General features: G+C 46.2%; 1 pseudogene across 1 annotated transcript; it reads right to left on the bottom strand.

The window, feature by feature from the left end:
* Nucleotides 1-15260: 15260 nt before the first annotated feature.
* LOC144332711 (uncharacterized) lies at nt 15261-16383 on the bottom strand (annotated as a pseudogene). Its single transcript, XR_013400707.1, has 2 exons — nt 16348-16383; nt 15261-16294 (listed from the first exon to the last, which is right to left on the bottom strand). The product of XR_013400707.1 is annotated as an uncharacterized LOC144332711 (transcript).
* Nucleotides 16384-27685: the final 11302 nt, after the last annotated feature.

The following is a 27685-nucleotide window of genomic DNA, read 5'->3' as shown; positions in this document are numbered from 1 at the left end:
TAACTCTGGGTGAGAATGTTAAGCTCAGTCCAGTTCAATTCAGTAAGCATTTATCAAGAAACTCCTAGACCAAGAGCTCTGTTAGACACTGGGTATGGGGTGATGGGGATACGAAGATGTGGAATTAGAACTCGAGAAGCTCAAATGCTTCCATTTAATTCCCTAATGCAATTACAAAGCTTCAACCTGATGGCTGTAATGTTTAAAATCACTTTTTCTTTATTTCAGTTCTACATAACAAAGCATAAATAATCACAGAGGAGTGATTCTGTGTTGGACTATTCAGTGGACAGAGAAGAGCATTCTGACCGGCGTGAGACACTGTTTCCGTTCCCAGGGAGCCCGTGAGGTGGCTGCATGGAGAACACGCGTGAAGATTCAGGAGCACGAGCATCAGGTGATGGGAGGGGCACGGAGGCCGCACCAGAAAGATGCCTGCCGAGGGGCCGCTGCAGCCAGGCTGGCCGGGAAGGTCACGGGAGTGGGAGCAGGCATCTCCCTCCAGCCGCACTTGGTTTTCATGAGGACGCGTGCAGGGAAGGGGATGACACCGAAATGCTGTGGCGCTGAGGGGAGGAGGGGAGGGACACAGGGCCGACGGCTGGCCCTCACCACTTCCGTCCATGCCCCTATGAACGCTGCCAAAATCAGCCCCAACGGGGAGAAATGAGTTGGCTGAAAGAGGTGGACAGACTTGGCTTCCATGGAATTCACAGATTCCAGTCATTAAAAATCCCTTCTGAGTTTTCACCTGGAAAACTTTGCAAATGTACTTAGGGACAAGAGGCAGAGGATGGGCTCAAACCGCAGCCCTTCTCCTTCTCTTTTCATCCACGACCCTCCCTGGGGCCCTGAGTGCAAGAACCCAGAGCTGCACAGCCCAAGGGCACAGCCCCTGACCAGAGGAGGGAGCCGCACGGCAGGGCCTCCAGCACGCGGATGGCAGGATCTGTGCTATGTCAGTCCCAGGGCCCCAAGCAGAGAAGGCCTGGGGCTCCCAGCTGAAGTTTTGCTGTCTCCTCTCTCACCAAAGTCGAGAAGGATTGAGTGGGACTACTAACGCGGCACCTGGCGGCTCCTCGGTGGCTGCCGATGTGGTCCTCAGGCTGCGGGTGAGACCCTCTAGGGAAGCCCAGACAGTGGCGAGAATCACAGCCACGAGTGCTCCAGTTGCCCCAAAACTCAAGCATAGCCTGAGGAAGGCAGCGCCCGCTCAGATCCCCGTGCAGGCTTGTGTGGCACACTGGTGAGGCACACGGCACCAGAACATGGCACTTTAAGTGGCTTTGTGGGGTGTAGGAACACAAAGTGTGGTCTGGAGTGGCTCAGAAGTCACTCCCACCAGCCTGCGGGACCCGGACGGCCCCTTTGGACGTGGCTGGAGTCTCTCCAGGGCGGGCTCCAAAGTCCCAAGGATGAGGTGAGCGTCGGTCTTGCTCTGAGGAAGGCCCCTGACAAGTATCCTGAACATGCAGGTACACAGCTGGCTGACTCATCTGAAGGGACCTGCTGAGCTACGAGCCAGGGACGGCTAGAGAGAACTCAACTAACACACGAACCCTGCCCAGGCGCCCACCTGGGGCACCCACGAGAAAACTACGGAAGCTGTGAAGACGGAGGTGTGCACGGGGCTGGGAGAATCCTGGGAGGAGCCGCACTGGGGACCAGGAGGGACGGAGGGCTGGGCACCACAAACAATCGAGGGAGGCGCTCGGTGCCCTGTAGACCCCTCTGCACCCACAGCTGCAGGCCTGGCTGGCAACAAGACCTTGTCTGCAGGGGCCCAGGAGCACGTGTGTTTGGCAGGAGCTGCCCTCCTGGAGCCGCACTACGGGTACCGTCATTTTAGAGGCAGGTACCTGATATCAACGATGACAATCAACCATGCCAACCTGAATTACAGCCATGTCCTCAGCGGGTCACTCTTTATGCTGACAATCACAAAGAGCTTGAACTCGCTGTCCCAAGAGGCAACAAGCCCTTCATTATCACGGCAGCAAGCCTCTGTGCAGCCCTCCACCCACGCCGTTTCCTGTCGGGGCAACATGAAGTCCCATGACGGTGACTCAGAGCCAGCCCAGTAGTTTCAGTGCAGGAAAAATCACAAAAACTCAAACACATCCTAAACGTGCGCAGTTGGTAGGAGCCAATTCCTAAATTCAGCCTGTTCGGAGGCTTTCTGGGCTAGCACAGCTCTGATCACAGGCTTGAGCTTTCTGCTCCCAGTAAAGGGCGGCGAGGAAGCCAGGCTCTGCCATTCTGCAGGCTCCCCTACGTGGAGCCTGCCCTGTGGCCTCGGTGGCCTGTGCCAGACAGCTTGACCGTCACCCGCAGTGAACACTCAGCACAGCGCAGCAGGCTTGGGGAAGAACAGAAAGTGACCTCTAAGCCCGCAGAAGATGCTAAGCCACGCATGACCTCACGTGTACTGCGTGTCAATCGCCACCGAAGCAGGAACAAGCTCTTAATAGTTCCAGTAAATGCAAAGGCCGCCCTGGAAAACTGCGTGAACCTTTCTGACTACTCACAGGTAGGTAGCTACTGCCTGAGACACAAAGGTAAAGAATTAACCTGAAACTGCATATTATAAAACTTATTTTTAAATGATGGCGCTTAATTGAAAAGACTCCCAAAGAATACTGCATTAGAAAGCGACAGAGTGAAACCGTGAGGCTGACCACAGGAGTCCCTGGAAATTTCACCAAATGTTGTGTCAAAACTGGGAAACAGAAGAACTGCACCTAATGAAACATTCCATTAATCACTCGAGTCCTCCCCACATACGAAGCTATGTAAAAAGTGTTCCCAGAAGGTAAAGTGAGCAGGAGGGCTGTGAACACACAAAGAGAGAGCCACTTCGTCCACGGATCACAACAAAAGAAACGCTAATGAGTGCTGACGACACGCTGGAGTCCAGGGCTCTGGGTGCAGCTGGGACGGGGACACTCAGGGTCCTACTGTCCAGATGGGAAACCAGGGTGGAAACACCAGGGAGCCTGTCCCAGGGTGCAGAGCTAGTGAACAGTGGTTCATACTGCGACAATCCCAGCTGCCAGGCTCTGGGGCTCCTCGGGACAGAATCCTGTTGACTTCACTCTGGGGTGCGAGAGGCAGCAGCATCCCCTAAAGGCACCTGGAGAAGTGGTGTTACCCTCCATCCCCTGTCCCCGGCGTTACCCACCATGCCCCTGTCTCCGGCGTTACCCTCCGTCCCCCTGTCCCTGGTGTTACCCTACGTCCTCTGTCCCCAGTGTTGCTCACCATCCTTCTCACCTCCAGGCCCCTCTCCCTGTCCTCCCTCATTTTCCTGTTCAGCCAGAGCATATCACATGTCTCTTCCCTTTTCAAGAGGCTCAGCTGCACCCAGAGGCATTCCAGCCTATTCGGGATGGGGCACACACCCTGGGGAAATGCCAGCACAGGGCCGGAAGGGACTGAGACCCTCTCACTGTCGCCCAGGAAGGATGGAACAGCCCACAGTCACACTGATTGTCAGGCAGGATGAAAACTTCTGTGTCCGAAATGTTCTTTTCACTGGAACGGTTCGGACCATTCGTGAACGAATCAGTTAAATACCAGCAAGTGCCATTCCCACTTATTCTCTGGCTACAGTTTTCCACCCACCAGCAACCACACTCCTAGGAATTATCCCTAACGCAGAATCAGCGCCTTGTGCCTTTAGGAAAACCTCTTTCTCTCCAGCTTTGTCCTCCTTCCACAAAAGGTGCCTCTGACTGCCTCACTCGCCGTACCAGGATTTTACTCAGCTACGGAGGAAAATCTGCTTGGGAGTCAGAGGTGGGTGGTCCCTGCATGGGCAGCAGGTCTGTGACATCCTCCGAGGAGCCTGGCCCAGGCCTGCCTCACACGCCAGGACTCTGCCTTCTGGCTCTCGGGCCCCCGACGCTGCTTTCCCTCCAGGTGTCATGCCCCGGGCAAGAAGGCCGGACAAGGGCCCAGGGCTGCTGTGGGTCGGGAAAGCCTCCTGACACCTCCCACTCCAGGAACCCCATCAGCATCCCAGCATCTGGACCTGTGTCACCAGCCGCTCCGCCGTGCAAGAGAATTGGATTTTCAGCTGGGTGTGCTGCTTCCCTAAACAAAGCAGGGTGTTGTTACTCAGGAAAAAGGAGAAAATTGGCATCTCCTTGGCAACCCCGCGACATCCAGCCACCGGTTCTCACCACCCCAGAGATGTCCATCTAGGGCAGATAGTGTCTTCAACCAAGCGCCACTGACCCAGAAGTACAGTAATTAGTACACTTTCACCAGAATCACCCACTCCTTCACCTTTACACCCAAGAAAAACATGTTTGCCAGGCAAATTAGATGTCCAGGAGGTGTAAGGAAACCCCAAGCCTGCTTTAAGCCTCAGACTTTTGAGACCGTTGAGGGCTGTGCGCACAAGAGCAAGGCTGCACCCGAAAGCTCTGCTCCTGCCGGACATCATGGACAGACCACATGGCTTAGCCACATGGACCCTTCCAGGACTTCACGAGAGGGACCTCCGTGGTACATGCAATGATGTGCACTTCGTTCAGCCTCGAACAGACCACGCCCTCGTTACAGGGTCGGTGGTCCATCTCCTGCCTCAGCCCCCCACCTCACCGAGGGTCTGTGTCTGCATCTGAAAGAACTTTGCTGTTTTACCTGGGTACCAAAATGCGGCATCGCGATGTTTAAAGGTCTTTAAATATCAACACTCCGGGTGCAGTCCTTGTCACTTTAATGCTGTCACTCGATGCAGGCCTCACTCACAACTCTGAGGTAGCTCATACCTTCCCTACCTAACCAAGGAAGAAACGAAGGCATGGAAGGTGCAGCTCCTAAGGAGCAGATTAGGATTCAAACCAGTGATCTTCGTCACATGCTGACCTACCTCTCAGGGTGAGATAAGGTTGAAAATTAACCAGGTAGAACAGCGTTCCATAAATCAGCTGGAAATGGTCCTTGTGGATGGGCCTGTGGTTACTCCCTGAAGAACAAGACCATTAGCCCAAAAATCCACCTGTGTCACACTCAAATGTTTACATATACAATTATTTTTAAAATAACCCAATCAAGCATCTTCACAGTCATTTAGAGCCATAAAGATTGTCTGCTTCGCTGACAATCAACCCAAGACCTCTGTTGGCAAAGGGCACGGTGCCAGGTCCAGAGAAGGTGGGACAGAGACACAAGCAAGAACCTCTCCATCCCTGGGAGCCTCGCTCTGATGGGTCCGTGAGGACACGGTACAGACCGCGTGGCACAGGCAGACGGCAGGCCAGGAGAAGGGGCTGCATTGCCGGGAGGCAGTGCTTTGAGCTCTAATGGATGGAACACTGCTAACCAGTGAAGGTGGAGAGAGGGCACCCGTCTGAGAGCATGTAGAGGCAGCAAAGCACAGCCAGCCTCGGGGAACCAGAAGCCACAGGGACATCAGGTTGGGTGCTGCTGTCTGCCGGCCACCGGCTGGGGGACTGTACTGGGCCTGGAGGGACATCCCTGACACTCCCCACCAGATGCCAGGGGCACCCAGAGCCCCAGGTGAGAACCACGGATCCCATGGCGAATGAGGCCAGCCTGTGAAAAGTGGGGCTGGGACAGCTCTGTACAGCTTAATAGGAAAGTTGGGTTCTATTTTGTGGGGTTTTGGTCACGCCGATGGCTAGTCACGGCTGTCCGTCAGGAAGTGATTTGAGGACAGACTAGAGAAGGGGCTGCCAAGACCAGCGGAGCATTCACTGCCTGGGTCCAAGGAAAAGGAAATAAAGGCTGGCGATGTCACAGTGGGGGGGAGCACAGAGCGAAGGAACTGGTGGAGACACAGGGCTGGCCCCGCACAGGGCTTTGAGCAGCTACCCGGGGGTCGTCCTATCAATTGTCCTCATGGCCCCAAGAGGCTGCTGTGAGGATCCATCTCCTGAGGACAGAACTGCTCCAGAGCCACACAGCGAGGATCCACAGAACCAAGATCCGGGCCAGCTCCAAAGAGGGTGAACTTGACCCCTCAGCCATGGTCCTAAGACAGGGATCGGAGCCCCTGGACACACAGACACAGGAACTGCAGGAAGGGGAAACGGATGCCCCGGACCAGTGGCAGGACCCAGGGTTTCAGCCCTCCAGGGCCACTGGGACCAGCCACTGCACAGGTGGACACACGGTGCTTTAACCCGCGCTGGGGGAAGGAGCCCTCACTCTCAGGGTGGAGACCGCAGCTCGATCGGGCCGGCCTCCCTGCTGGGCACAGCCTGAGCCACACAGGATGCTGAGGTGCCCCAACGTTGGGGTGCTCAGAGCCACTCAGCTGAGATCGTGGTGCTTTCTGTAACCACCCTCGTTTCTTTATGGCATAGATCTGGACTCCATCCTTTGCAATGTGTGGGGTTCTAGGAAGAGGCTGGCCAGCCGTGGAAGTGTCCTGGGCTCTGTCCCAGTGATGACGAACTTGGCTCCCCACAAGGGCGGCCTGTTCACCACAGTGACCCCCGGGGACCACGCCCGCACCCACCTTGCTGAGGATAATTCACTTCTCATCCGTGAAAGAATAAAGCTAGACTAACTCAATTTCACGCTCACTTCCAACTTTAACAACTTGTGTTAGGAAATCAAAGACAAGGACTCTGACCACGTCACAAACCCAGGAAGCAAAATCCGAGACTAACGGAATGATGCCACCTTCGCAGTTCCGAGCTTTACTAGTTGTTTTTCTTTTCTGGTCTGTTTTTCTCTTTTGGTTTAAATAATTAAAGACTCTTGTTGACAAGAAAAAAAATTCTCTATGAAACTAAAAAAAGTGGTTCTAATTAAACATTTAAACATTCTTCCATATGCTTTATAAACAGTTGAAATTACAGCTCTACTTACTGTTAAGTACTTTAGCAAATGAAAGGTTAATTATACAGACTGGCAATTATAAAAAATAAGGCTACATATTCATGGTATCATGAATAATTAATAAGAACCGTTTGATTTCATTCAGACCAGGGATTCTGTGCTAATAGGCTCTCAGCTGTCTTGAAATAATGGTGAAATTTTAAAATTACTTTTGTACTTAAACATGTCCCCAAAGTGAAGCATAGCGGCTAACATCCATCATGGTGCCCTGCAGAGAGACCCACCCTACTATGGCCGACACCCTGATTCCCGAGGGCTGCATCCCGGGGCTGTACTAGTGCAGAGAATGTTCAGGAAACAGACCAGGTGGCAGGAGGGGGTCTTGTCCTCAAGGAACCTCATGAGTCTTGCTAGGGGGACAAACAGCGAGAGAATGAAACCACCAGCCACGGAATCCCGACAGCGATGCTCAGGCCTCGCCATGCATACCCCCTTGCTGGCACCTCCCTGAGACCCGTCTGGCACAGGCAGTGGCAGGTTCCGGCCCTTGGAGCGCAGGGATGGCAGCGCAGGGCCATCAAAGCGGGTGGCATGCCGACAGCGGCTTCTCCGCAAGAGCTCCTGGCTCTCGGGGAGCTGAGGGCTCCTCAATGGGAATTTCTGGCTGAGCTCCAGGGGAAAGCGGGTGGGAGGCCTGTCTCCTCTGCCCCCATCTCCTCTGCCCCAACCCTGGAAGAGGGTCAGATATCAATGCTAACTCTTGTGCTGACTCAATTAATTCAAACAATTCAGAAAACAAACTTGCTTTAAGTATTAATTTCCTAAAAAGAACTAACATGAGTTCAAATAATTCACATAATTAAAATGATTTTAATTGTTAATTTAATTAAAACATCTCCATTTTCACAGCATCATGTACCTTGGTACTTTCTCCTTATTGCATTTCCCATCTTCCAGGGCAGGTTTCCTTCCACCCAGGGCAGCAGCGACTCTGGTGTCTCGGGTATTCCCAGGCTTCCATCAGCCCCTGGGGGGCTTACAGTTCTGCAGTGGTCTCCATCCTCATTAATCTGCATAAGAACATCCGTCCGCAGGGATGTCCTGTGGCCCCGTGGCCACATCTGACGCGCAGCTAAACGCTGGGCGTGTCGCCTGGTGAGAGCAGATGACACAACTGTGGGCAAGGTAGCACCTCTGGGCGCCGACACTCTGGAGGAGTTTTTTACAAGACCATTCTTTAATGGGTGAACCCTGACAGGAAACACTAAACATTGTTTTTAACTATTTTTATATCGAGACAAATCTTTGTCAAACGTTCACTCAATGTTAAATGTCACTTCTCCAGCCAACCCCTTTAAGAATACCTAAAACTTAAGACTGGAATGACGCTTTCAAACACATACTCTACTCATGTATTCCCGGGAGCAGAGAGCAGCTTAATGTTTTCACGATACACAGGCATGAAGTTTGGCGAAGGCATTTTAATATTTTTACCTGAATATTTTAATTAAATCAAAAGATCATTTTCACTCTAATACTCTACTTAGAATGTAATTTTCCATTAAATAAACCGTCAATGTTCAGTAACCCACGTGCTGATAAACTTTTGAAAACTTTAGAAAGTATTAAGTATAATCAAAGATTACCTTTAATTTTCGAGCTGGTAAGAGCCTGTGTCAGGGAACAGAGTTGAGATTGAAGAGATAAAAGCACGATTATTTTCTTAAAGAAAAGCGAAATTCGTAAAAGAGACCACGTGATTATATAAAGAAACACAGAATCCGTTTTCAGAAATGGCAAACATTGACCACAGAACACCAGCGTTGCCCGTGATGAGAGAAACAGTTAAAAGGAAGAATTCACGGTAGCCCAGCATAGATCAGGTGTGGGAGGACAGAGAGGTGATGAAATGCTCCTCCTTCTAACTTTCCAGAAAGGCACAAATGGCCAGCACTGTAACTGAGGACCACGCAGGCACCAGTGTGAACTCAGATTCCATGGCCAGCACTGTAACTGGAGACCACATGGGCAACGGTGTGAACTCAGACCCCACGGCCCACACCGTAACTGGAGACCACATGGGCACCAGTGTGAACTCAGACCCGACGGCACCTGCCTGGGCTACTCCAGCCAGCACCAGAACCTGTTCTGCAGCTGAACTGGAAGCTGATTCTGGAAGGAACTGAGGAGCATGAGGACGAGATCCTTCTACCTCAAAAGGGATCAATTTTTTAATGATTTATCCTCTGGTAAAGGGCAGAGGCTGGAGATCGAGTTGATAACAATTATGTCTACTAGATGAACACTTTGTAAAAATCCCTGAATGGTGGGATTCAAAGAGCTTCTGCATGAGTGAAGAGCCATCCACATGCTGAAAGAATGGTACATGCCAACTGCTTGGAGACAGACCTCCTAAAACTAAGACCCTTCCAAAACTTGCTGTATGTAACTCTTTAGCTGGCTGTTCATTTGTAATATTTAAAATGTCCTTTGTAATAAATCAGCTAAGCAAACTGTTTTCCTGGGTTCTGTGAGCTGCTAAACCCTAGCAAATCTAACATAAAAAGGAGTTCTTGCCGGGCATGGTGGCTCATGTCTGTAATCCCAGCACTTTGGGAGGCCAAGGCGGGAGGATCACCTGAGGTCAGAAGTTCAAAATCAGCCTGGCCAACATGGTGAAACCCCCTCTCTACTAAAAATATAAAAGTTAGCTGGGCGTGGTGGCAGGCACCTGTAATCCCAGCTATTTGGGAATCTGAGGTACAAGAATCGCTTGAAACTGGGAGGTGGAGGGTGCAGCGAGCCGAGATCACACCACTGCACTCCAGTCTGGGTGACAGAGCAAGAGTCTGCCTTGCGGGGGGTGGCGGGGAAGGAGTTCTTAGGAACCTCCAATTTTTAGCAAAGTCAGACAGAGGTTCTTCACTTTTTAAAAGATTCTTTTTCTTTTTGCTCTTCTGATTGAATAATTTCAAATAACCGGTCTTTGAGTTCACTGGTTATTCCTTCTGCTTGATCAAGTCAGCTCTTGAAACCCTGTATTGATCTAGTTCAGTTACTGTGTTCTTCAGCCCCAGAATCTACATTTCTTTTATTATGGTTTCTCTTTGTTGATATACTCATGTTGTTCATGTATTCTTTTCCAGATTTTACTTGTCTATCAGTGTTGTCTCACAGCTCATTGAGCTCCTTTAAGGCAATTTATCTTTAATTCTTATCAGGAAATTCAGAAACCTCCATTTCTTTTTCTTTCTTTTTTTTTTTTTTTTTTAGCGGAGTTTCACTCTTGTTGTTCAGGCTGTAGTGCAATAGCACAATACCAGCTCTCTGCAACCTCCATCTCCTGGGTTCAAGCAATTCTCCTGCTTCAGCCTCCTGAGTAGCTGGGATTACAGGTGCCCATCACCATGCCCAGCTAATTTTTTTTTCTTGTATTTTTAGTGGAGCTGGGGTTTCACCATGTTGGCAAAGCTGATTTTGAACTCCTGGCCTCAAGTGATCTGCCTACCTCGTCCTCCCAATGTGCTTTGATTACAAGTGTGAGCCACTGCACCCAGCCAAAAACCTGTATTTCTTTATGGTCAATTATTGTAGATTTATTTTGTTCCTTCAGTAGGGTCACATCTCCTTGATTTTTCAAGGTTGTTCAATATCTCCCAGTCTCACAGAGCTGTGCCAGTTGCCATAAGACACCCTGTATTTCTCCTTAGAGCTGTGCAATGATAGCCTGGGATGCTAAATGCATACTTCATTACTCTCCTTTCCTCCACTAGTCTCACATATTCCTCTGGGGGAGAAGTCTAAGGGGTCTGTGCCTTCTACCAGTCTCACAGAACCATGGGGGTCAACATAAACCTCCATACAAGCCTCCTCAAAATTCTCTACCTTGGCTTAGGAGTATGGGAGTCACACTGCAGACAATGGAGGCATAAGAAAGACATCAAAGACCCCTGTGAGCTTCTAAATCTCTACAGGCATCAGTAAAGATGGGTGCTAGACTGTGAGGCATGCCAATCCTCATGGGCAGTCTCAGGATTCTCTAAGTCCTCCAAGGAGCCCAGCAATGGCTTATGTGGGCCTGGGCCACCCTTGCCAGCAGGGAGTAGTACTAAGGATGAGATCCACCAATGGCCACTGCTGAGTTATGCCAAATGAGATGTCCAGACCTCACAGTGCCTAGGAGGACAGATGGCAGAAGCTCAGCCAGGCCACGGAGATTAAAACAGTGCTAGGGGCTTAATGTATGTTTTTAGTGGGTCTGCTACATGTCGAGTTTGGATCTGGAGTCCAGCCTATAATCCTAGCAAAAATTAAACACCAAATATGATATTCAAAAAAGTGTATGTGGCTAAAAACATATGTTGGAAATACACATGACTAGAAACGTCTGGATTCAAAGAGAAATTGCTAATTCCATAAATATGATAGAGGAATTTAATAACAAGATCACACTTACATAAATAATAAATATCAACTCTATATTTATCTGAGTTGTAAAGACTTTTTTTCCCCATCTCAGTACACTAGTGGGTATATGTCATCAGTAAAATCAAAGGAGTATTCCAATTACATTCATGATATTAGTAAGTCTGATAAATAAAAGTAGCCAGAACCATAGAATTGGGGCTACAGCTGTGATCTTCAAGGAAAGTAAAACTTTAAAAACACTCATAAACCAAGATAAAGAAAAATAAAACAGTAGTTACTTGACTTTCCAAATTGTTACAAATGCAGTACATAATAATAAAAGTTAAAAAGTTAAAAGAATTTAATAAATAATAAAATAATGTAATGAATGAACAGATTTGACAGAAATCAATAGCTTAAAAGTTTTGAGAGCAAGATCATGAAACCAAAAAGACTCATGGTGGAAAGAAAAAACACAGGTAAATAAAAGAGACTGTATTTATTTAAAAGTAGTAATTCAAAATCTAAGAAATCAGAACAATTGTATTCTAACATGAATACATGATACATTGATTAATTTCCATGAAAATAGAGTTAAAACTTTCCCTCAGTAATCAGCAGAAAAAATCTGATTAGCTAATTTTAATGTTTAAGTTATACATCAGAGTTCATGTCAAATCACTTCTACCTCCTTTGTAATGTAAATGCTTTTGAAGGAGAAAAATAAGCCTGTCCTCATTAGTTTATTATGCTAATCAAAATGAACATAAATGCAACAATAACTAGAATTTTAACCAACAATTTTCATTAATTATATTTGCAAAAATCATTAATACACTTTTAGCCATTTGGCTATTTATTTTGGTCACCTGGCCATCACTGGTATGGTTAAATAATACCAGAGCATTGTAAAGTGGAGTTAATTGCAATAATAAAAGGATAATTCCATACTAGAAAACGTATTACTTTCACATATTAATTTTAAAGATTAAAAACAATCACATCAACTGATGTTTGAAAAAACACTTTCAAATAATTTAAATCTTTAAAAATAATTTAAAATCTTTAAAAATCATATCGAATTGTGAGGACTAATTATTCTTAATCAATAAAATCTAAACTATATATTGAAGAGTTAACAAAAGAACCATTTCCACTTAAGGTAAGGCTGGAATAAGGAGGCTGGCTGGGGCTGATGCCATTCACCACTGCACATGATGCCTGAGGTGGGACCAAAACAAGACGGAAAAGGAGAGGGACTACAAAAATGGAGTCAAAGACATGAGACTGTAGTTATTCTCAGATGATGTGACTGTAAACTTGAAAAAGTAGAATCCATTCTAATTATCAATACTAATAAGAACATTTAAAAAGTGGGCAAAACTATTCTGAATAAGCTGAAATCAGTATTTCCTGTTTAGTAACATTAATCTTTAAACAAAGCAAACACACAAAATCAGTCTCTATTTACAATAGCAAAATATTATGAGGAACATTTGAAATAAATTTGTAGGCCCATGTAAAGAAATTTTAAAACTTAATGAGGACATTAAAATGACATGAATATAGCCTGAAAATAATATTATTAGATTGGAGGACACAGTGACGTAAAACCCCGGTGACTGCAGACTCAGGGCAAGCTAGACTTAAAAGTCACATGTAGTCTTTCACATGTAAAAAATGAGAATTAGTCTAAAAGCCAATTTTGTCTAAATTTTGATTTTTGGTGAGGATATAGTCAAAATAGTTGTGAAAAGAAAAAAATAAAGATGTCAAATTTCATGTAAATCTATGTTAGTTGGAAATTTAAAATAAGTCATGTAAATATTCATAATATTAAACAATATCATAAGTGGACTCAATAAAACATAATATTTTATCATATAAAATAGGTCCTGCCTTCCTGAGGAAAACATAAAGTCAAACGGCATGAAGGAAGGATTTTGGTTTCGCTACAGAAACATAATAAGACACCTAAGTGTGTATTTGTGTGTGTGTACATACAATTAAACTACAAAATATAAAATAGCATCTAAAATACATCAAAAATGAGTCACGCAGAAAAATTCATTTTACACATACATCTATAAAATAATAAAATGTATTCAGCCTCACAATTACTTTGTGAACTGGAAATAATAATGAATTGTCATTTTATCCAAATCTACAAAAAATATACATACAGTATCAAGTTCTGGTTAAAGTAGTAGATGAACTTTATGTGGTAGTTAAGAGTATCTACAGTTTGTGGGCTGCATCTTGCTATATTACAATATAAAATGTACCATTTATTTACTCTGCGATCAAACCCCCAAGTTACCCAAGTGGAGGAACCCTCAGACATTTGCAGATAAGTCAGTGTGCTAGTAAGCAGCATTCTTTACAAATCTATGAACATCAAGGTCTCCTTGGAACAGACGTGCTGTGAACAATTTCTAAAATAACCTCCTGTTAGACACTTACGTTGATTCCATTCTTAAAGCAATTACTGAATAAACAAACTCCATCGTGTGGATGAAATGCTACTTTAATTTGTCATAGCTATCATTTTCTAAAGTCTTCCTTCTAATCCAAATCATTAATATTTTGAGGCTAGATCAATACTGATTCATTGTTTTAAGCTTCAAATGCATTATACAATTGGGCAGAACAAATTTCCTCTCATTAATCTTCTTTTCCAGGATTTGTCAGGTATTCCCAACATTAATTCACTACTAATATGCACAGTGTTTCTAATCATGGTCAACAAGATCTGACAGTGCATCATCCCTAAACGATCCATACTTGCCTCACTGACATTATGTGGCCCACTTCCACACCATGTCTGGGTGTGAAGGCCTTCCCATATGATCCCCCGAATGGAACTTCACAAGTTAGAAATCACTGGGTCACAGTGTGATACTGTGAAGATGGGATGAAGTTAAGGGAAGGCTATGAGTGAGTTAGGAAATGTGTTAGGCAGGGTCAGATATTACGAAATCCTAAAAACAACATTTAAGGAGGGAGATGACAAAACAATCAGTGAATAATATGACTTTTTCCAGTGAAAATGTCATATCTAATTGTTCTCCATTTTTCTTCTCTGAGCTTCTTTCTAAGGCAAGATGTGTCTTGAGAAGTCCCTGCTGAATGTTAGGAACATGCATTTCAGGACTTCCCATCGACATACCCTCTTTCTTTACCACAACCACATATATGGGGGCATAACTCAACATGTGAAAAAGACAGTCTTCTGCTTTTCACTGAACCTCCAGGAATTCGGGACAATAAACTTCTACCTGGAGACCAACAGGTGAGTTTTTCTGCCCCTTCCTTCATAACACCCTTCTTCCCTAGTAAAGTCCAAACACATCCTTACATGGCAGCTGTGGGTATATGAACTGGTCTGATCCCTTTTAGTCACAGAGCCTGAAGTATCTGCTAGTACCTGCTGAACACAGTGTCATGGGTGTGAATGGGCAATGCTTTTTCTTTCTCTGGTTCCTGCTGAAGTCTCTGCTAGTACCTGCTGAGCACAGGGTCATGGGTGAGAATGGGCAATGCTTTTTCTTTCTCCGGTTCCTGAGCTTCCCAAGCTCTCTCTCACTTCTGGATCCTGAATACCCAAATCTTATTGCCCTTTCTCCTCCAAGCTTCCTTCCCGGAACCAACAGCTCCTCCTCATTAGAAAGACACCTTTGTTCTGTGCTTACTTTAAAAAGTCTTGCTCTTTCCCTATCCACTGCCTTATGTCACTATGTGTATGTCTTGGGGCAGGTGGAAAGGTGAACAGAAGCCAGTAGACAGTAACCAGCACCAGCTTAACAGGAATGACATGATCTGGATGCGACAGTGGCAGTTTTCCCTTAACATCCCTGCCCCCTAAAGATTTGAGATCAAATTTCACACTCTTAAGTAACAGCAATTTGTCTTTCACGGTTTTAATCATATTGACTAAAAGCATTTGTCTTTTCCAGAACATCACATTAAGTCATCCAAAAATATAAAAATTAAAAAGATGTAATTATTGGCAATAAAAAACGTAAAAGGTGAGCTTTCGAAATATCTTTGAGCAATTTATTCATTATGAACACATGGAATCTGTTGGAACAAAGTTCTAGGACAATTCAGCCCATCCTTCAATAATTGCAGAAAACAGCACAAAGAAAACTTGATATTTATACTTAGTTGGAAATTTTATCCTACAGTCATTAAATACAGAGATCATATAAAGGAATAGAGGAAGATGTTGAAAACTAAACTAACTCAAATCATCAATATTCTTACAAAGTGCACACTGAATTAATGTAAAAGTATTTACCAAACAAAAAGTATTTTCAATACATAATTAAGACTGAAAAGTATTGAGGCCTCATAAACTGAACCTGATACAACAAATTTCAAAGGGAAACTAATTTGGAAATCAGAAAATCATCTAAGGAATTTGAGAATTAGGCTTCTGTTGTCCCCTCTGCTACTGACAGTCAGGGCCCCCTCACTGTATTCTGTCCTCCACATCTCTGCTGATTGCCGTTTTGTCTATTTCAATTTACCCCACTACTACTTGCTCAGGTCACTCTCCTTCATTCTCAGTGTTTGTTCAAATTCCTCACACCCATCCACTTCCCATCTAAATTTCCCTCCCCTTTTGTCCCTCGCTGGCCCTACCTCCCTCTTCTCTTGTTTTCTCCTCACGATCCTGCCCCACCTCGACATCCACAGCGATACAGTGAAGAAGCCCCTGCCAAGGAAGAGCCCACTTCTCAGTGGGGCACCGGGAAGGTCACCGCTAGTGGGAGGTGACTGTCAGAAGGACGCGGGCTGTCACAGGATTGGGCAGGTCCCTTACCCCAGGCCCGGACTCAGCTTCCTGTCTGAAGCGGTCACCCCGAAGCGGGGGGTTTGCGGAGACGTAGGGCCTGGCGGAGGGAAGGATGGGGAGACATCTCAGGGAGGACTGGCGTCTGCCAAATCCCAGGGCTGCCCTGAGCTGCCAAGAGGGGCAAGGGTGGGGACGACGGGAGACAAGCCATGTGCCGAATGGGGACCCGACGCGGCGCGCGATAGGATGGGCGGACGGTGAAGAGAACTACAGTAGAAGGGCTGGACGGGGCGACCTCAGTGACGGAACCGGACACAGACGCAGATCTGGCAGCTGAGCGACAGGCTTCGGAGCATTTCAGGGCGTCGCGGGGCTCCCCGCCTACAGTGGGGCTGTTGCCGAGCCTGTGACGTCCGCGGAGACCCACAGACCCCGGGTATGGAGGATGGCGCAGGAAGGGGACTGCGTGGCTGGGTTTGGCCACAAAAAGCGGAGGGCACTCACCCGAGCGGACCTTGGCTCCGGAGAATCCGTTTCCGGGTCAACAAAAAACGCCGCGCGAAGGGCGGGGCCAGTACGTGCCGGGCGGGGAGGGGTGAGGCAGACAAAAAGGCGGGGCCGGGCCGGGGCGGGGTCTCGGGCCGAGGCAGGGCGCATTCTGAGCTCCCGCACGCGCTGCTTGCTTTTCCGACCCTGCCAGTTTTTCCCCTGGGCTGAAAGCGTGTGTCTGCGTCCTGTTCTGTTTGAGTGCGTTCAGTGCACCGTGGGGTCGCGCTGCTTCCAACTTCCTGTTAGGTATGAGGCGCATGAGCCTCTTGTGCCGGGGGCGGTGCTGCTGCCTAGTCGGCGCCCGGCGGGGACGCGAGTCCGTACGTGCCGGCGGGAGCGAGAGGCGGGTAGGCACCCTCGCGATCCCGCACTCCGCCTCTGGGTAGCAGCCTCCCCGGCCCCACACGTTGTGACTCGCGCTCGGGCTCCGCGTTAGCGTGGAGTCAGAGGCGTAGCAGTCGTCGGGCCCAGGGCCGGAGGGGCCTGGACCGGGCAGGGTCTTGCCCTGGACACCGCGCCGGCCGCTGCTCCGCACGGGTTCATTGCGTTCCTATTTTCAACCTGTCCTGCACCAGGGTCTTGCCCTGGACACCGCGCCGGCCGCTGCTCCGCACGGGTTCATTGCGTTCCTATTTTCAACCTGTCCTGCACCGCATCTGAGATGATTTATAAATTCGGTACCTTTGGGACAGGCGTGGATGATCTCCCATAATTTGCTTCCGTTATTAATTTCTAAATGTATTGTAATACCACTATCTAAAAGTATTTTTTATTTGAAATATATTTTTATATATATACATGCATATATTTATTTCTGAAACTTGTTTCCAGTACGTATAATGAGGCTTGTAAAGTGGATACTGTTCAGGAGATAGGTGGATTTTGCTTTTAAGTAGTAAAGACTTAGTTGGTGACTATTGCTGGGGCTATTTGATAAAGATGTCTTTTTTTTTTTTTAATGAACATTAAAAGCAGTAAGATTGGATTTCTGGATTTCATTATCTTGATTTATATCTTAATTTGTGAAAAATGTAAGTTAACTCATTTTTATTTCCTTTGCAGAATCTGAAGTTTGTGCTACCGATGATTATTTCCAAAAAAGGCACACTTCTGGTTTTCCCAGAACTAATGCTATCTTTTCCATCTTTTGAGTTTACTTGATATTAATGTTTGACCTTAAATCATGTTACATTTTGGAAGAAAACTTCCTCTTAGCCAATGGAACATAAACCACCCTGGAGTTCATATAAAGGAGGCGTTAAATGCCTCTGACAGTGTCATGTGTTAAAACTCATGACCAAACCCAAGGTCACATAGTTTTCTGTGTTTTATTCTAGAATTTGTATAGTTTTGTCACCGGAAAAGGGATCTTGTCTCAGACCCCAAGAATGGGTTTTTGGATCTCACATTGGAAAGAATTTATGGCGAATCACAGAGTATAGTGAAGTTAAGGTAGTTTATTAGCGACTACTCAACTACATAGCAGGGCGTCCTCAGAAAGCAAGAGGAGGAATGCACCTGTTTTTAAAAAATTATTTTTTGAGGCGGAGTTTCACTCCTGTCACAATGGCATGATCTCGGCTCACTGCAGCCTCTGCTTCCTTGGTTCAATGTTTCTCCTGCCTCAGCCTACCAAGTAGCTGGGATTACAGGCGCGTGCCAACACATCCGGCTAATTTTTTGTATTTTTGGTAGAAACTGGGTTTCACATGTTGGTCAGGCTGGTCTGGAACTCCTGGTCTCAAGTGATCTTCCCGCTTCAGCCTCCCAAAGTGCTGGGATAACAGGCATGTGCCACCGCGCCCGGGCTTAATGTTTGTTTATATAGGTTATTATAAATAGTGTTGTCTTTTATAAAGGCTTGTGATCAGTTTGTGACAGGCTATTAATATTGTTACTTGTCTATGTTACTGTGGATTTTAACAAGAATTTATGAGTGTATTATTACCTTTAAAGTAAAACTTATTTTTAAACTAAGAATGCTTTTTTGTTCTTAAAGTCCTGGTACATTTTTATAAGTTTTATGTCTTTATTTATTAACTTGTTCCCGCAACCATAAATATTTTATAACCAAAAGTACTCAACCCCCTAAATATATAATCCAACAAATTTAACTTGTGTGTGTGTGAGGCAGGGTCTCACTCTGTCGCCTAGGCTGGAGTGGAGTGGTGTGATCATGGTGGGCTAACTGCAGCCTCAAACTCCTGAGCTCAAGCAATCCTCCCGCCTCAGCGTCCCGGGTAGCCGGGACTACAGGTACGTGCCACCATGCCAGCTAATTTGTGTGTTTTTTGTAGACATAGGGTTCTCACAATTTGCCCAAGCTAGTCTTGAACTCCTGATCTCAAGTGATCTGCCCGCCTTGGCCTTCCAGAGTGCTGAGATTACAGATATGAGCCACTGCGCCCTGCCCAGATTTAACTTTTTTAAAACCTTTATTTAAAATAAAGTCACTGTGGTTAAGAGGCCTCTGACAGTTTCGCGTTTTAAGTCTGAGGACTATGTCGAGTAAATTTTTGCATAAGTTGTAAAATGTGCATTCATGTTGATTTTATTTCCTATGGTTTCCAATTAATTGTGCCTTCTGCATTTTTAGAAATTCACAGGCTAGTGGGCTCTGTGTCAGTTTGCATTTCTAGAACGATAGCGCCAAACACTCCGTGCTGTCTTTAAGTGGTGCAGCGGGATGTGTAGCAGCGGGCACGGGGCTGCCGACGCGCAGTGAGCTCTAGGGCGCTGCAGTGCCCCCGGCCGCCAGCAGAGTGCGCGCGAGCCCGGCTTTTCTGAGCCCTGAGGCGGCCGAGTGCTACCTCCTCGCCCGAGTCCTGCGAGAGCGGGAGCCGCGTTCTCCTCAGCACATACTGGGATACGCCCCTCGCTTTTGGACACCTCGAGCTCGCGTCCGTGGTGAATAAAATCCTTCCTTTTTCAGCCTTGGCAGCTGAGGGGCAGAGACCCTTCCTGTGGAAAATTAGAAACCAAAAGCCCCTGTGAATCCAGCACACTTGAGGTTCGTTCTCTGCACCCAAGGCGAGGCAGCCACGGAGCCAAGCCACGGTCTCGGAACAGAAATGTAGCCTCAGGAAAGCAACTGGAACACCCACCACAGTGATAATAACCCCCGTAGTACTAATAACACTCCATCTGTGATGCTGGTGTTAGCACCCGTTGTATACAGAGATCACACCGTCAGGGTAACGTGACAGCTGCTGTCCAGATCCGACCCTAGGAATGCGGATGTGTCCCTCAGAGCGCACGTAACGCCCAGAATGCGGGGATGAAATCGTGTGCCTAACGCCACACCTGTCACACTTATATAACCCCCGGAACACGCATCTGTCCCTCCGAGCACACACGTAACCACTGGAATGCCCGTGACACCGTCAGACTAATGCCACACCCGTCACACTCATATAACCCCAGGAACATGCATGTATCCCTGAGAGCTTACGTCCTGTCCAGGATGCGGCCATGGCCTTTGCAGCCCACAGGAGAGCGTCTGCAGCTCCCAGGATGGGACCCTCTGGCTCTTGCTGGGGCGCTGGATTGACAACCTCTGCCGGACTGGGTTTGGGCTAGATTTGGCCTGTCATGAAACTTCATGTTGTTGTCTGTGCCTTACTGACGTGGTATTGACACAGTTGATTTAAGAAGCAGTTTACTTCCCAATAATGTCATACTTCTGGGAAACTTGCAACAGCAGTTAGTATGCCTTCTCTTTTCTCTCCAATTCCCCAGTGGTTATTGCTGTGCCATATTTGCAGCTTCACAAAGAATACCTCCCTGTGTTTCACCAAAAGCAGGAACAGTCCTCCAGATGATCCCCACATAACCCCCAAATTAGGAAATATACGGTCTCTATGTGAAAGTCCAGTCCGCAGACCTATTTCACTTCATTGCCTGCCCCAGCTGGGAGAAAAATGTGTTTTCATGTGGGCCCAATTTCTTTTTCGGGAACTGTTCATGAGACTCAGTTTTCTGGGGGTTTTTTTGGTTGTTTTTTTTAAGACAGACACTCACTCTGTCATCTAGGCTGGCATGCAGTGGTGCCATCTTGGCTCATTGCAACCTCCGCCTCCCTTGTTCCAAGAGATTCTCCTGCCTCAGCTTCTGGAGTAGCTGTAATTACAGGCATCTACCACCACGCCCGGCTAATTTTTTGTATTTTTAGTAAAGATGTGATTTCACCATGTTGGCCAGGCTGGTCTTTAACTCCTGACCTCAGGTGATCCACTCGCCTCAGCATCCCAGAGTGCTGGGATTACAGGTGTGAACCACCGCATCTGGGCGACTCTCAGTTTTCACAGCCTTGACAGATGTAAAGAGCAGAGATGACTCTAAGCTGGGTCTGCCCAGCGTTTCGTCCTAAACAGGTGCAGATCCTGCATTCCTGGTAGGAACACCCTGGCCTGATGCCATGTTCTCCTCACTGTGGCCCACATGGAGGAGCACCTAACCACTGGCGATCTCACTTGGTAATGGCAAATATTCATTTACAATCACAAATTTCATCCTGTCAAGCTCTGGATTTAAGTTTGCCAATGATTTCCTCTGGCCTTAGAACCATGGCCTCCAGACCCTGAGTTCTCCTGCCTGCTGTCCTCTCCCATCCAGTCTGCTACAGCTGCCTGCAGTCCCTCTCATGGGGTCATGGGCTTCCAGATGTCTTGGGGATTTTGTGTGGGTTCCCCCAACCCATTCACCCACTGCCCACCCTAGTTTTTTAAGGCTTTGTTGAGATAAGTCCTTCAAGTCACAGCAGTTACGATATCTAAAAGTAGAAAAGTTAATAATGTGAATTTCTAAAGACAAAGCATTATTTATTAGATCATCTGTGAGATGACCCTCTTTTTTTTTTTTTTTTTTTTTTTTTGGAGATGGAGTCCCCCTGTGTTACCCAGGCTGGAGTGCAGTGGCATGATCTTGGCTCACCACAACCTCCACCTCCTGGGTTCAAGCGATTCTCATGCCTCAGTCTCCTTAGTAGCTGGGACTACACGCACCTGCCACCACAGCTGGCTAATTTTTGCATTTGTAGTGGAGACAGTGTTTCACCATGTTGGCAAGGCTGGTCTTGAACTCCTGACCTCCAGTGATCTGCCTGCCTTGGCCTCCTAAAGTGCTGGGATTACAGGCATGAGCCACCATGCTCAGCCACCCTCAATTTATAAATTAAGGAAATACTAGTTCCCTGGAACAAAAATTCATGTTTGAAATAATTAGGAAAGAAAAATAAAATCTCGGTGCTGAAGGAAAGGCAAATCGCACAGTTGATTGTCGAAATTGCAGAAGAAGACTGGGCGCAGTGGCTCACTCCTGTAATCCCAGCACTTTGGGAGACTGAGGTGGGCGGATCACCTGAGGTCAGGAGTTCGAGACCAGCCTGGACAAGTTGGTGAAATCCCGTCTCTACTAAAAATTCAAAAATTAGCCTGGTGTGGTGGCACACACCTGTAGTCCTGGCTACTTGGGAGGCTGAGGCAGGAGAATCGCTTGAACCTGGAAGGTGGAGGTTGTATTGAGCTGAAATCGTGGCACTGCATTACAGCCTGGTTGACAGAGTGAGACTCTGTTTCAAAAAAAAATTTTTTTTTCAGAAGAATTTACTGGACAGACTATTACCTTGCTATATTCTCTAGCCCTGTGTTAGCAGTTGCAAGGTATTTTACGTTTAAACACTTATATTTTTCTTTTCTTGTTCTTTCTTTTTTTTTGAAACAGAGTCTCACTGTGTTGCCCAGGCTGGAGTGCAGTGGCACTATTTCTGCTCACTGCAAGCTCTGCCACTTCCCAGGTTCACGCCATTCTTCTGCCTCAGCCTCCCGAGAAGCTGGGACTACAGGCGCCCACCACCACGTCCGGCTAATTTTTTTGTATTTTTAGTAGACACGGGGTTTCACCAAGTTTGCCAGGATGGTCTAGATCTCCTGACCTCGTGATCCGCCCGCCTCGGCCTCCCAAAGTGCTGGCATTACAAGCGTAAGCCACCACACCTGGCCTTAACACTTATATTTTATATAGTCATTTGGTATAGTTATCAAAAAGTCCTGTCCACATCATGACGACCTATATGAAATTTGGAAACCTCTTCATCAATACAATGGAAAATTGGTAAAGTAAGTGTAGATATTTAAGCGGATGAATTATTAATATTTAAGTATTGAAATGGAATGTAATAATGTCATAGTTCTGGCATGGGACTTGGGGGGCTTCCTCTGTTGCCTCTTGCTGGATGGCAAATTCTTGGCCTGTGGAGACTGAAGGATAAACTGTCACCTTCGTTGGAAACCCTAGTCCAGAATGAAAGTCCTCATTTCAGGATATACCATTTCCTCCCATGTATTTTCTTTTTTGAGACGAGTCTTGCTCTGTCACCCAGGCTGGAGTGAAGTAGCCTGATATCGGCTCACTGCAACCTCTGTCGCCTGGGTTCAAGCAATTCTCCTGCCTCAGCTTCCTGAGTAGCTGGGGTTACAGGTGTGCGCCACCACACTGGCTAATTTTTGTGTGTGTATGTGTGTGTGTGTGTGTATATATATATATATATATATATATTTTTTTTTTTTTTGGAGGCAGAGTTTTGCTTTTGTTGCCAAGGCTAGAGTGCGATGGTGCCATCTTGGCTCACCGTAACCTCTGCTTCCCAGGTTCAAGCGATTCTCCTGCCTAGGCCTCCCGAGTAGCTGAGATTACAGGCATGCACCACCAAGCCCAGCCAATTTTGTATTTTCAGTAGAGATGGGGTTAGTCCATGTTGGTCAGGCTAGTCTCGAATCCCAACCTGAAGTGCCCCGCCTGCCTTAGCCACCCAAAGTGCTGGGATTACAGGTGTGAGCCACAGAGCCTGGCGCTAATTTTTGTATTTTTACTAGAGAAAAGATTTCACCATATTGGCCAGGCTAGTCTCCAACTCCTGACCTCAAGTAATCCATCTGCCTTAGCCACCCAAAGTGCTGGGATTACAGGTGTGAGCCATCATACCTGGCCCTTTCTTTTTTTTTTTTTTTTTTTTTTGAGACAGGGTCTTGCACTGTTGCCCAGGCTGGAGTGTAGTGGTGCGATCTCAGCTTACTGCAACCTCCACATTCTGGGCTCAAGCAGTCCTCCCACCTCAGCCTCCCTAGTACCTGGGACTGCAGCTGTGTGCCACCATGTCCAGCTAATTTTTGTATTAGTAGAGACGGGGTTTTGCCATGTCATCCTGACTGGTCTTGAACTCCTGGACTCAAGTGATCCACCTGCTTCAGCCTCCCAAAGTGCTGGGATTACAGGCATGAGCCACCTTGCCCGGCCTATTTTTAACTTTTTGATGAAATACCAAACTCTGTTACAAATAGGCTGCACCATTTTATATTCCGCATACCGTATTTAATGGTTGTGATTTTTCTCCGACTTTGCCAACCCTTGTTATTTTACATTTATCGGATTATAGCCTTTCTAGTGTGAGTGAAGGAATATCTGGTTGTGGTTTCAAGTTTGGATGGCCATAATGATAATGATATTGATCATCTTTTCATGTGCTTCTTTGCCATTTGCATGTCTTTTTGGCAAAGTGTGTGTTCAACTCTTTCTCCATTTGTAATTTGGTTGTTCTTGTTGCTGAGTTATATAAATTTTATATATATTGTAGTTAACAGACCGTTGTTGGACATATAATGGGCAAATATTTTCTTCTTTTCTGTGGGTTGTCTTTTCTCTTCCTCTTTTTTTTTTTTTTTTTTTTTTTAGGAGACCAAGTCTTGCTCTGTTTCCCAGGCTGGAGTGCAGTAGTGCACTCTTGGCTCATCATAACCTCTGCCTCCTGGGTTCATGCGAGTAGCTGCGATTACAGGCATGGGACACCATGCCTGGCTAATTTTTGTGTTTTTGCTGGAGGTGGGGTTTCTCCATGTTGGTCATACTGTTCTCAAACTCATGATCTCAGATGATCCGCCTGCCTCTGCCTCCCAAAGTGCTGGGATTACAGGATTGAGACACCATGCCCGGCCTTTATTTATTTGTTTGTTTATTTATTTATTTATTTATTTTATTTTTGAGACAGGGTCTTGCGCTGTTGCCCAGGCTGGAGTAGTGGTGTTGCCTCGGCTTACTGCAACCTCCACATTCTGGGCTCAAGTGGTCCTCCCGCCTCAGCCTCCCTAGTAGCTGGGACTACAGGTGTGTGGCACCATGCCTGGCTAATTTTTGTATTTTTAGTAGAGACGGGGTTTTGTTATGTCCTTCTGCTGGTCTTGAACTCCTGCACTCAAGTGATCTGCCTGTTTCAGCCTCCCAAAGTGCTGAGATTACAGGCATGAGCCACCATGCCCATTGTGTTTTTAACTTTGTGAGGACATAACAAACTATGTTACAAATAGGCTGCACCATTTTATATTCTACATATAGTATTTAATGGTTTTGATTTCTCTCCAACCTTGCCAACACTTGTTACTTTACATTTGTTGGATTGTAACCTTTCTAGTGTGTGTGAAAGAGTATTTGGTTGTGGTTTCAGTTTGGATGGCCATAATGATAATGATATTGATCATCTTTTCATGTGCTTGTTTTTCATTTGCATGTCTTTTTGGCAAAGTGTGTGTTCAACTCTGTCTCCATTTGTAATTTGGTTGTCCTTGTGGTTGAGTTATACAAATTTTTTATATACTGTAGTCAACAGACCGTTGTTGGATATATAATGCGCAGATATTTTCTTGTTTTCTGTGGGTTGTCTTTTCACTTTCTTTTTTTTTTTTTTTTTTTTTTGGAGACCGAATCTTGCTTTGTTCCCCAGGCTGGAGTGCAGTGGTGCACTCTTGGCTCACCACAACCTCCGCCTCCTGGGTTCAAATGATTCTTCTGCCTCAGCCTCCCGAGTAGCTGGGATTACAGGCATGTGCCACTAAGCCCAGCTAATTTTGTATTTTTAGTCGAGATGGGGTTTGCTTTTCTTGGTCAGGCTGGTCTTGAACTCCCGTCCTCAGTTAATCCTTCTGCCTCAGCCTCCAGAAGAGCTGGAATTACAGGCGTGAGCCACCGCTCCCGGCCCTAATTTTTGTATTTTTAGTAGAGACAAGGTTTCAACATGTTGGCCAGGCTGGTCTCCAACTCCTGACCTCAAGTGTTCCGTCTGCCTCAGTCTCCCAAATTGCTGGGATTATAGGCGTGAGCCATCATACCCATTCTTTATTTTTTTAAGATAGGGTCTTGCACTGTTGCCCAGATTGAAGTGTAGTGGTGTGATCTCAGCTTACTACAACCTCTACTTTCTGGAGTCAAGCAGTCCTTCCGCCTCAGTCTCCCTAGTAGCTGGGACTGCAGCTGTGTGCAACCATTCCTGGCTAATTTTTGTACTATTAGTAGAGATGGGGTTTTGCTCTGTCATCCTGGCTGGTCTTGAAGTCCTGGACTCAAGTGATCCTCCTGCCTCTGCCTCCCAAAGTGCTCGGATTGCAGGCGTGAACCACAGTGCACAGCCAACTTACTTGATAATGTCTTCTGATGCATAGTTGTTAATTTTGAGGAAATTATTTCTTTTGTGGCTAGTGCTTTTGGTTTCAGATCTGTAACACCTTTGCCAAATCCAAGGTCATGAAGATATATCCCTGTTTTCTTCTGGAGTTTCTATTTGTAACTCTTATATGTAGGGCTTTGAACCATTTTTAGTTACTTTTTCTGTGTTGTGAGGTAAGTGTACAGTTTGTTACCTCTGACTCTAGGTAGTCAGATGCTAGCAGCGTTTGTTGAATTTAGTGGTCTTGGCTCGTGTCAAAACTCAGTTGGCCGTAGAGGTATAGTTTTATTTCTGGACTGGACATTCAGTTCCATTGATTTATATTTGTCTCCTTATGCCAGTATTATGTTGTCTTGATTACTATTCCTTTGCAGTAATATTTGACAATGAGAAATGTGAGCCAATAAGTGGGCTTTTCGTTTTCAGGAGTGTTTTGTCTATTCAAGATCACTTGATATTTATACAAAGGGTTACGGTCAGGGGTCAGGGTTACAGTTGTTAGGTTTAGGGTTGCTAACATTAGGTTTGTTAGTGTTGTTAGGGTTAGGGTTGTTAGATTTAGGGTTGTTAGGATTTTAGGGTCATGGTTTTAGAGATGGGGTTGGGTTAGTGTTAGTATTAGGGTTGTGGTTGGGTTTGGGGTTGGATTTAGGGTTTGGGTTGGGGTTCTGTTAAGTTTAGGGCTAGAGTTAGGGTTAGGGTTTAGGGTTAGGGTTTAGGTTTAGGGTTAGGGTTAGGGTTTAGTGGTAGGGGTTAGGGTTAGGGTTTAGCAGTAGGGGTGAGGGTTTGGTTCAGGGGTTAGGGTCAAAAGAAAAATCTTGAAAATCGTAAAAATCTCCAAAAATATTGGTGAGAAAAAAGTTTTAGCCCTCATATGAAGAAGATAAAAACTTGTTCCATTTTTTCCAGAAACACAGTTATAATACAAATATAAAATGGGGTAAAGACAAAACCCAAGTCCTCTATATAAGCTGGTGAATTTTGTATTATTATTATCACATTAGTCAGGGTTCCCCAGAAAGGCACAATCCGTCGGATTTATGTAGATAGACAGATGAGAGAAGATTCATTAGCGAAACTGGTTCACATAATTATTGAGGCTGAGAAAGTCCACAATAGGCTGTCTCCAAGTTGGGGAACTAGGAAAGCTGGTAGCATTGCTCAGTCCATGTCCAAAGGGCTCAGAATCAGTTCAGCCAATGGTGTAACTCTCATTCTGAGGCCAAAGGCCTGAGACCCTGAAGTTCTGATGTCAAAGACAAGAGAAGGATGTTTCAGCTTCAGAAGGAGATAATTCACCTTTCCTCTTCCTTTTTGTTCTATCTGGGCTCTCAAGTAATTGGATGGTGCCTTTATTAGTCCATTTTTGTATTGCTATGAAGAAGTACCTGAGGCTGAGCAATTTATAAAGAACAAAGAGGTTTAATGGGCTGACAGTTCCACATGGCTGGATGGGCCTCACAATCATGACGGAAGGGGAAGCAAAGATGTCTTTCTTCACATGGCAACAGCAAGAAGTGCTAAGTCAAAGGGGAAAAGCCCCTTATAAAACCATCAGATCATGAGAACAGCATGGCAGTAACCACCACCATGATTCAATCGTCCCCCAGCGGGTCCCT

Source organism: Macaca mulatta, chromosome 11 (genome assembly GCF_049350105.2).
Source record: "Macaca mulatta isolate MMU2019108-1 chromosome 11, T2T-MMU8v2.0, whole genome shotgun sequence".
Classification (NCBI taxonomy): Eukaryota; Metazoa; Chordata; class Mammalia; order Primates; family Cercopithecidae; genus Macaca; species Macaca mulatta.
This window is presented reverse-complemented; position numbering and strand designations above follow the sequence as displayed.